Source organism: Phyllostomus discolor, chromosome 1 (genome assembly GCF_004126475.2).
Source record: "Phyllostomus discolor isolate MPI-MPIP mPhyDis1 chromosome 1, mPhyDis1.pri.v3, whole genome shotgun sequence".
In the NCBI taxonomy this organism is placed as follows: Eukaryota; Metazoa; Chordata; class Mammalia; order Chiroptera; family Phyllostomidae; genus Phyllostomus; species Phyllostomus discolor.
In genome coordinates, this window is record NC_040903.2 from 185,034,613 (window position 1) to 185,044,405 (window position 9,793).

Consider the following 9,793-nt stretch of genomic DNA (forward strand, 5'->3'; position numbering starts at 1 on the left):
CTTTTCTTGCTCTTTCTGGGTGTTTTTTTCCACTTTGTCCTCCAGCTCACTGATCTGATCTTCTGCTTTATTGATCCTGCTTTTGCTTCCTTCTACTGTGTTCTTCAGTTCAGAAATTGTATTCTTCATTTCCTCTTGGCCCTTGTTGATAGTTTCTATTTCCTTTTTCATGTTGATGTAGTTTGCAGTGAGTTCCTTGTAGTTTCCCTGTAGTTTCTGGTAGCCCATTGTGAGCTCATTGAGCTTCCTACTAACCATTACTTTGAACTCAATATCTGATAATTGAGTTGCCTCTATTTCATTTAGCATTCTTTCTGAGGCTTCCTCCTTTCCTTTCATTTGGGGATTGTTTGTCTTCCCATTGTTTGTGAGACTCTTCTTGTTAGCCTCGCTTCTTAAAGTGATCTTTTCTGGCTCCCTGGGTTTATGGTGTGAATTTTTGTGGTAGAATACCTGTGAGATTCAGTGGTGCAGTCTCCTTGATCTCCCGAGCTCATTGGTCATGGGCTGTTGTTAAGTTGGCTCTGTGTTTGTCTTTGGGTTTTGATTGTTGTTGGGTAATTCTATAATGGGTCCTTCTCATCAGCTGGTTAACTGAAGGTCACTCTGTCTACCACCTCTTGTATTTTGTTGTGCTGGTGAGGGCAGGTTGTGTTGAAGCTAGTTCTTCCGTGTGTACAAGGTTTTGAGGATTCTTTCTTGCCCTCGTTCAGTTGTTTGTATTGGGTAGTTTCTCCACTATTTAATTGTATATCCAGATAGGTCCTGGATTTGTGTGGTTTCTACTTCCCCCTTCACCTTCTTCTGTTGTTATCTGTTGGTGGTTCCTTTGTTATTGAGTTTCCTCTTCCAGTGACTATCCTGGTGTTCACCACTTCTACCTATTCTCTTGTTGATTTCAAACTGGCCAAACCAATTTTCCTGGTCTTGCTGGCTGCAACAGGCTGAGGGGCAATTGGTATGTCTTTTATCCCTTCCCTATCTGCACTCAGTCAGTCTCACACTCAGTCTCCCCAGAGCTAGCCTGGCGCCTCTCCCCAAAACCTTGGGTGTGGGATCCAGGTCTTCCTCAGAGCTCTCTTTCCCCGGGATTACCGCTGCGGGCTGGGACGCAGGTGCCTGCTCTCGGCCAGGCTCTCTCGGTCCTGTGGGCTCAGCGCACAGCTTTCCCAGTGCTATGGGGGTGCGCAGAGCCTTCCATGCAACCTCGGGATCACTGCTGGCTGGGTGGAGAGGAGGCTGGAGTGACTGTTGCAGAATTCCCCAAACAGTCTCTCTCTTTCCACTTTTTCTTTCTGAGAAATTCCTCCTATTCAAGCCTGCCACTCCATATAGCCCAATTCTCCAGCCAGACCAGTGACTATCAGGGCCAAGGCCCATCACTGTGCAACTCTCAACTCTCCCAAGCCAGCGTCCACAGACTCCATGGGTGCTCACAGCCCTGTGTGTTTGCCACTTAGTCCTTATTCCCCTCTCTGCCACTTCAAGCGACCAGGTCTCTCCTGGTGCTGCTTAAACCTTTTTTGGCCAGGGAGGGAGCAGTTGACCCCACTCTCTCCCAAGGACTCTGTGGCAAACCCTGTGGCCGGTGCTGGGCCTGGGGCTACAGCCACCCTGGTCACCTCGCTGGTCCCTGGGGCCTTATTGTCCTGAAGCACTCTACTTACCTTCTGGTTTTTCAGTGTCCGCTATAATTTTTGGTCTTATTTTCATATATGCTGGGGTACTGTTTGCTGTTTGCTCTGTTCCTCCATAGATATGCTAGGTTTTTCTCCCGCGTGTAGAGGGGAGTGGAATCTGCTCCCTTCTACCTCGCTGCCATCTTCCTCCACTACAGATAATCTGGACCAAGGCTCCAGGTCCCACCCTAATACCTCCATTCTAAGTTACCATCATAACTGTTTCTATTTCACTTGACCCTAAGGGAAATTCTCAATTTGACCCAATTAAATATGGGTTTTGGTTTTAATACAACTAAATGAAATGAATTTTCTTTAGTGTTCTTCTTAAAGAAACATAAGTTAAACAACCCCCAATTTTTTTCCTCTTATTTTAATTTGTAGGTGATGAGTTCTTTCGTATTGTCAGGAATATCTCCCTTAGGAAATCAAACTACTGCTTTCTCTTGGACTTTTAGAAATGCATTTCTAACTTCTATGATTATCGTATCTACAATAGGTAGGTATTGTGCTTTTCTTTTTCCACTTAGGATTCTAAATATTTTATGCGTGAGGTACTATGCAAACACTGCTCATACCTTTATATGGTGTCTTAGATATTTAATGAAATAAAGTAGTTTAAGGGATACTAAGTCTACTAAGATAAAGGAGGAAAGCTAGCAATATTTTGGCTGTGTGTGAAGAGAACAATTTTTCTTTTTCCCTACATTTGGGCCCTTAAAATCTTGGCTTGAGACTATGGTCTCTTATGGAGAATAAGAAAAGTTCCCCTCCACACACTCCTTTTCAATGAAAAAAGTTTTCAAATTTAGAAAAATATTTCCAAATAAGTCAAATGAGGCTTCATTCTCTTCTTCCACTTTCCAAAAAGCTGCAAAATCAATTCTTGGCCAAAAAGGGCCCATGAGTGAGGCCAAAAAATAAATTATTAGAATAAGGAGCTCCTAAAAAGGGTAGGTGATAGTACCAAAACAGAGTGTAAATGTAATCACATAGGATGCTATGAAAAGAAAACAGAATGTGGAACGATGCAGAGGGGAGGGAGAGAGGAGAAAAAAAGAGGGTGATAAGTACTTTGATTCTACAATACCAGGAATCAGGAATTTATTTAAAAAATTTAAACAGAGGTTTAAGACTATTGTTTAAAAGTACAAAGGTGAATACAGAAGAATAAAAAGTAGCAATATAAATATCAAACCTGGAGAGGAGGATGAAGAAGATGATATATAAGAGTTGAATCCCTATCTTTCATATCAAAAATATCGATAAAAATATTATCTGAAATTTAATATTGATAGAACAACCTATGAATACATAACCACAAGTCTAATCTAACAAGGGAGCTCTAGAGCAAGAATTGTACAACAAAATTGGTCTCACCCTATAAATAAGGTCTGGCCTTTCATATTCCTGTGCCAGTCAGCTGTTGGTATACTTGTGGGCAAACCTCCCAGGTGAGACAGTTCCAAAGAGCTGAAGGCAATTCTCAAGACAAGGAGGCAAATAATCTTGAAACAGACTCATGGACACAGAGAACAGACTGATGGTTGTCAGAGGGGAGGGGATTGAGTAAGAAAAGTGAGTGGATTAAAAAGTACAGATTGGTAGTTACAAAATAGTCACAGGAATGTAAAGTACAGCATAGCAAATACAGCCAATAATATTGTGATAACAGTATATGGTGCCAGGTGGTACTGGAAGTATCTGGGAGAACACTTTGTAAAGCATATGATTATCTAACCACTATGGTACACACTGAGACTAATATTAAATAATATTGAATGTAAACTGTGATTGAAAAATAAAATTAAAAAGGTAAAAAATTTAAAAAAGAGAAGAAAGCAACTGCCCAGCAGCCAATATACTCAAGGCACCTGAGACAGGTGCACCAGAAGGGTCGAGGGAGTCACAGTGAAGCCCCAGAACACAGACCCCAGCATGCATTCTTAAAATTAGTTGGTTCTTAGGAAGATGCTATTAACTTCCTTGTGTAATTGTAATCAAATGTGCAAAATGTAGAAAACTCGGAAAATATATAACAACACAATTTTCAAACAATTTACCACAATCTCACTGTTCCACAAATAACTGTTGACCTTTGTCATAGGAAGTCCTTCATATGTATAATGACAGGACACAGTTTTAGACTGCTTTCTCAGAGCAGTGTCATTAGTATCTTTCTTTTTCATACAAACATTACAGTAATTCTAGGAGATGTCACACTATTTCATTCTATTGATACATCATAATGTACAGGATTTCTCCTTTATTGTTGAACACTTCAGTTAATTCAATTTTGCAGAATTTGAAATGGTAATATTGAGGAAAACCTTTTTTACTTTAGCTCACACTTTTTGATTATTAGGATAAGAGCTGTCTAAGTCATTGTGGTTTTTTGTTTGTTTTGTTTGCTTTTAAAAGTGTGCTGTTTGTGCTGGGGCTCTTAGAATACCAATGACTGAAATTTGCCCTCCAAACCCAATGTTAAATGTGCGTGTTACATGAAGTTCCCATACTGAGGGGTATTTCATCTATCTTTTTCTCTTATCAGGTTATGGGACAGTGTTTCCTAGAACTGCTGGTGGACAGATGTTCTGTGTTGTCTTTGCTGCAATTGGAATCCCTCTAACCATCATAGTCTTTAAACATGTTAGTACATTAGTTTTTCTGCCATTTGAAACACTTGGAAACTACCTTGAAAGTAAGGGAGTAAGTGAGGTAAGATCTCTCTTTCTACAGTCTCTCTCTCACACACAAACATGTCTGGTAGAGAAGTTTCATTTATATATTTTTTCTTTACATATATATATATTCATATATACACACACACACACACATATATATATTCACAACCTTAGATTAACTAGGCACATGACATGTATACACACTTACTGAACTCATGTTGAATGAAATTTGTAGGAGTAGAAGGAGCAAGTCGTTCTGTGTTGTAAAACAGAAGTGAGAAAATCCAGTGTTTGAGAGACCATCTATGTCCTCCTAGGCAATTTGCCTCTAATCATTTAACTTACAATAAGGTGAGTAGTGGTGAACTGTGTATGAACTAAGTGTTCTCAGAAGTCATTTAATCAACCCCTTCATTGTACAGACCAGGAAAACACTTCATAAAGGCTAGGGGACTTGCTCAAATCACCTAGACAATTAGAAGCAGTGCTGGCACTAAGGTTTTGACCACCGGTCAAGCTGAGTCATGTGTGGTCAACTCAGTAACTAGCACAGGCATTACCCTTAAAAATTATAATATAGTTCTTCACTAAAATGATTGAGAATTTATTATTAAATCAATTTGTAGACATTCTTTAAGAAGGTATTTAATTTTCTATAGAGGAATATAAAGAATGGATCCCTTCTGAAAGCCCAAGGGAGCAAGTGGCAAGCTGCGATTCCCATTGATCATTGATGCGATCAAGTCCTTATTCTGGGTCAGGGCATGTCATAATGTGGGCACCTCTTCCTTTGTTATTCCTTTGTGTCCTTTTTGGAGGTCTGTGGTCACTGTAGGATCTGCTCTGCTGTTAGATTAGAATATTGTATTGCCACAAAAGAAAATATACTGTGCCTCAGGCTCTAATGTGATCACTATAACATATTAGCATCAAAATATAAATCTTCTTATGCAATAATATTTTAAAGAATCAGCCCTGTTTTGTGGTACGTAGAACTTAAGTTCCTGGTGATATGAATTAAATTATATTTAAATGTAAGTAAATTATATGTACATAAATAAATGATAAATCTTCTAAATGTTTATTTACTACCAGAGTTTGTGAAGTCATAAAATACCTGTTTTCCTTTGTTTGCCTTGCATCTTACATAGTGCTGGCCAGCAATGTGGGCAAAAGATATTGAATAAATGATAAATGATGAATCTATAACAAATGAGTAGAAACTTGCATCATATGATAAAACGAAAGTGATACATAAGAAATTATAAGAGAAGTTTCTTCATTTTGTTTGAAAATGTAAATATAGGGCCAAGATGGAAGTGTACGTGGATGCACCGTACCCCCACGCACAACCAGGATTGGAACAACAACAATTTAGAGGCAGAATAACATCCAAAACTGACAGAAAATTTATCTGAATGGAAGTTGGACAGCCAAGAAGCTAAAATAGACCCATTCATCCAGACCTGTAGGAGGGGCGGAGACGAGCAGCCAGGCACAGTGGCAGCGCAGAGAGCAGAGAGAGTTGGGCGCATAAGGCATCCAGGGGTGCGTAAGGCATCTGGGGCGCACAAGATCACAGCGGGCGGACCCTGAGTATGCAAGTGACAGATGGCAGACCCAGTGAGGTGGCCATTGTGGAGCAGGGCAGAGCGTGCAACCCAGGATCCCAGGGAAGGGACTGAGGTCCCACGGAGAACAGAGCAACCGCCATTGTTCCCTCTCGACCCCTCCCCTACATACAATGTCACAATCTAGCAACTGGGGTGCCCAGCCCTGGTGAACACCTAAGGCTCCACCCCTCACTGTAGCAGGAGTGACCAGACCAAAAAAAGAAAAGAGACAGATGGCTCAAACAGAAGAACAAATCAATGCCCCAGAACTCATCCTTTTAAGCAACCAAGAGATAGCCAACCTATCAGATGCACAGTTCAAAACACTGGTGATCAGGAAGCTCGCAGAATTGGTTGATTTTGGTTGCAAATTAGATGAACAAATGCAGGTTACCATAAAAGAAATGAAGGAAAATGCACAGGGAACCAATAGTGATGGGAAGGAAACTGGGACTCAAAACAATAGAGTGGACCAGAAGGAAGAAAGAAACAACCAAACAGGAAAGAATGGAGAAATAAGAATTCAAAAAAATGAGGAGAAGCTTAGGAACCTCCAGGTCATCTTTAAACATTTCAACATCCAAATTATAGGGGTACCAGAAGGGGAATAGGTACAGCAACAGATTGAAAATGTATTTGAACATATAATAAAGGAGAACTTCCCCATTCTGGCAAAGGAAATAGACTTCTAGGAAGTCCAGGAAGTTCAGAGAGTCCCAAAGAAGTTGAACCCAAGAAGAAACACATCAAGGCACATCATAATTACATTAGCCAAGGTAAAAATGAAGGAGAGAATCCTAGAAGCATCAAGAGATAAGGGGACAGTAACCTACAAAGGAGTTCCCATCAGACTGTCAGCTGATTTCTCAAAAGAGACCTTACAGGCAAGAAGGGGCTGGAAAGAAGTATTCCAAGTCATGAAAGGCAAGGACCTACATCCAAGATTGCTCTATCCAGCAAAGCTTTCATTTAGAATGGAAGGGCAGATAAAGAAAGTGCTTCTCAGATAAGGTCAAGTTAAAGGAGTTCATCATCACCAAGCCCTTATTTTATGAAATGTTAAAGGGACTTATCTGAGAAAAAGAAGATAAAAAAACATGTATAGTAAAAGGACAGCAAACTCACAATTATTAACAACCACACCTAAAGCAAAACCAAAAGAAACTAAGCAAACAACTAGAACAGGAACAGAACCACAAAAATGGAGATCACATGGAGGGTTAGCAATAGAGGAATGGGAGGAGGAGAGAGGGGGAAAAGGTACAGAGAATAAGTAGCATAGATTGTAGGTTGAAAATAGATATGGGGAGGGTAAGAATAGTATGAGAAATATAGAAGCTAAAGAACTTATAAGTATGACACATGGACATGAACTAAAGGGGGGGATGTGGGTGGGAGAGGGAGTACAGGGTGGAGGGGAGTGAAGGGGAGAAATGGGACAACTGTAATAGCATAATCAATAAAATATATTAAAAAAGAAAATGTAAATATAGTTTGTTCTGTGGGGCTAAGTGATAAATGATCTATTTATTGATTGATGCCAATTAGGAGTACCCTATGAGTAGAGCCATACAGACATTAGTAATTTCTATAATATTTGTGAGTCACAATTGAAATAGTTCATCGACTATTTTGGGTATCAAATTCTTCCAGTTGATGGGTGTCTAACTTACTTTATTATGCAAGCGAGCAGGCAAGGCTGGTGCTGTGTCCAGACTGGGTGTCCTGGGCTAGCCTGGGAGTGTGTGTGCAGAGCCCAGAGCAATGAGGAACGATACTCTGATACCTAGGCATGGACAGTCTTAGAAGGAAGTGGGGATGTTAAAGTATACATGAAAAGTAGTCTAAAATCAAGGTCTAGATGCAGAGAATAGGAAAGAAAGAACAGGAGAGAAGAAAGAGATAGAAAAACAAAGGATGTTATACAGAACATAGAATGATAGAACCTGGACATACTCCTAGGGGCAAGATTATTCAAAGGAAAGATCTCTTTATAGGGCTCTAAGCCTTTGAACAGTGAAAGAATTGATAAGAATACTAAACTAATGGAGCAAGCAATACTTTTTTAATGTTGCTGGTTTATGATATAACAGTTAACATTGTATCTCTTTTTCTAATATATTTCAGAAAAATGCTTCTCTTTGGAAAATTGTACTTTTCATTGTAATTGGATCGCTTTTGTTTCTGGTATTACCACCGTTTGTTTTCATGTCATTAGAGAATTGGACTTTCATTGAAGGACTGTATTATTCATTCACCACCATAAGTGCTATTGGTTTAGGAGACTACACAGTAGGTGAGTCTTAATAATCTTGAAATAATATTCTCTATCACAGCAACAGATTGAAACAGAATGTAAAAAAAGGCCCAACTAGAAATGTTAACAGATTTCTTTGAACAATAAGATGAAGGTCAGTCCTTTTCAAGAAATCTCCAGGATATAAATAAACCCATCCATACACCTTCCTCCCTCTTCACCCCACCAGTTATCACTATGGGAATAATACTTAGAGTATGTCCTTTAAAACTAAATGCCTCTGCATAATCACACATGATAAATAAAGGTCATATGTGATCAAAACACAAGGTTTGAGTGATTAACCCTATATCATGCACCTTACATAGCTCTTCCAGAAAGTGTTTCAATTTTCTCTGTAAAATAAAGATGGGAAAAAAAAAAAAGGGAGTAGAGCCATACAGACATTAGTAATTTCTATAATATTTGTGAGTCACAATTGAAATAGCTCATCGATTATTTTGGGTATTGAATTCTACATTGGTAGTTATTTTCTTGCAGTATTTTAAAGATGCCATTCCATTGTCTGGCTTCTATCATTCCTGATGATAAAGGAATGTTAGTCTTACTGTTAGTCTTAGTGTTGGTCATCTGAAGTAAGGAGTCTTTCTCTCCCTCCACCTTCACACTACTTGTAAGTTTTTATCTTTGCCTTTGGTTTTCAGCAATTTAACTATAATTTACTTTAGTGTGGTTTGCATTGTATTGATTCTGTTTGGAAATCACAGAGATTGTTGAACTGAAGAATTGAAGTTTTTTGTCTGTTTTGAAAAATTCTCAGCTACTACCTATTTGAATGCTGATTATTCCTTATTTTCTCTCTTCTGCTTCTGGGACTCCAACTACATGAATATAAGGCCTCTTCACTGTGTTTCACGTGTTCTATATGCTTTCCACATTTCTCTCTGACTTCACTTAGGACCTTTTCCATTTACCAACTCCTAGTTTACTAATTCTAACTTCTGCTATAGGTAATGTGCTTTTAAATTTATATAATGAGTTCTTAATATAACAGTTTTTAGTTATAAAATGTCCATTTAATTCCCCCTTTGGGTAGGTTCTCATTCTCTGGCAAAATCATTCATCTATTTTCCATATTATATTTTAAAAAAGTTATAATAATTGCCCTGGCTGGTGTAGCTCAGTGAATTGAGCATGGGCTGCAAACTAAAGGGTCGCCGGTTTGATTCCCAGTCAGGGCACATGCCTGGGTTGCAGGCCAGGTCCCCAGTAGGAGCCATATGAGAGGCAACCACATATTGATATCTCTCTCTCTCTCTCTTTCTCCCTCCCTTTCCCTCTCTAAGAAATAAATAAAATCTTTTTCTAATCTATAATAATTCTAAAATAATTTTTTCTCTTCCAATACCATATTTTCATTTCTAGCATTCCCACATTCTTGCCATTTCCATCTCTCTGTGTAAATTTCCCTCGACTTTTTCTACATGTTATTCAGTGTTTCTACTCTATCCTTTATCATATCTGTCACAGTGATTTTAAATGCGTCTGGCAATTCTGATA

The 9,793-nt window shown here is 39.0% G+C and overlaps 1 long non-coding RNA gene across 1 annotated transcript; it reads left to right on the plus strand.

Moving 5' to 3' along the window:
• Positions 1-2,069: 2,069 nt before the first annotated feature.
• On the plus strand, positions 2,070-8,433 carry LOC118501593. Its single transcript, XR_004904218.1, has 3 exons — positions 2,070-2,178; positions 4,231-4,397; positions 8,104-8,433. It is a non-coding gene; the product is annotated as an uncharacterized LOC118501593 (long non-coding RNA).
• Positions 8,434-9,793: the final 1,360 nt, after the last annotated feature.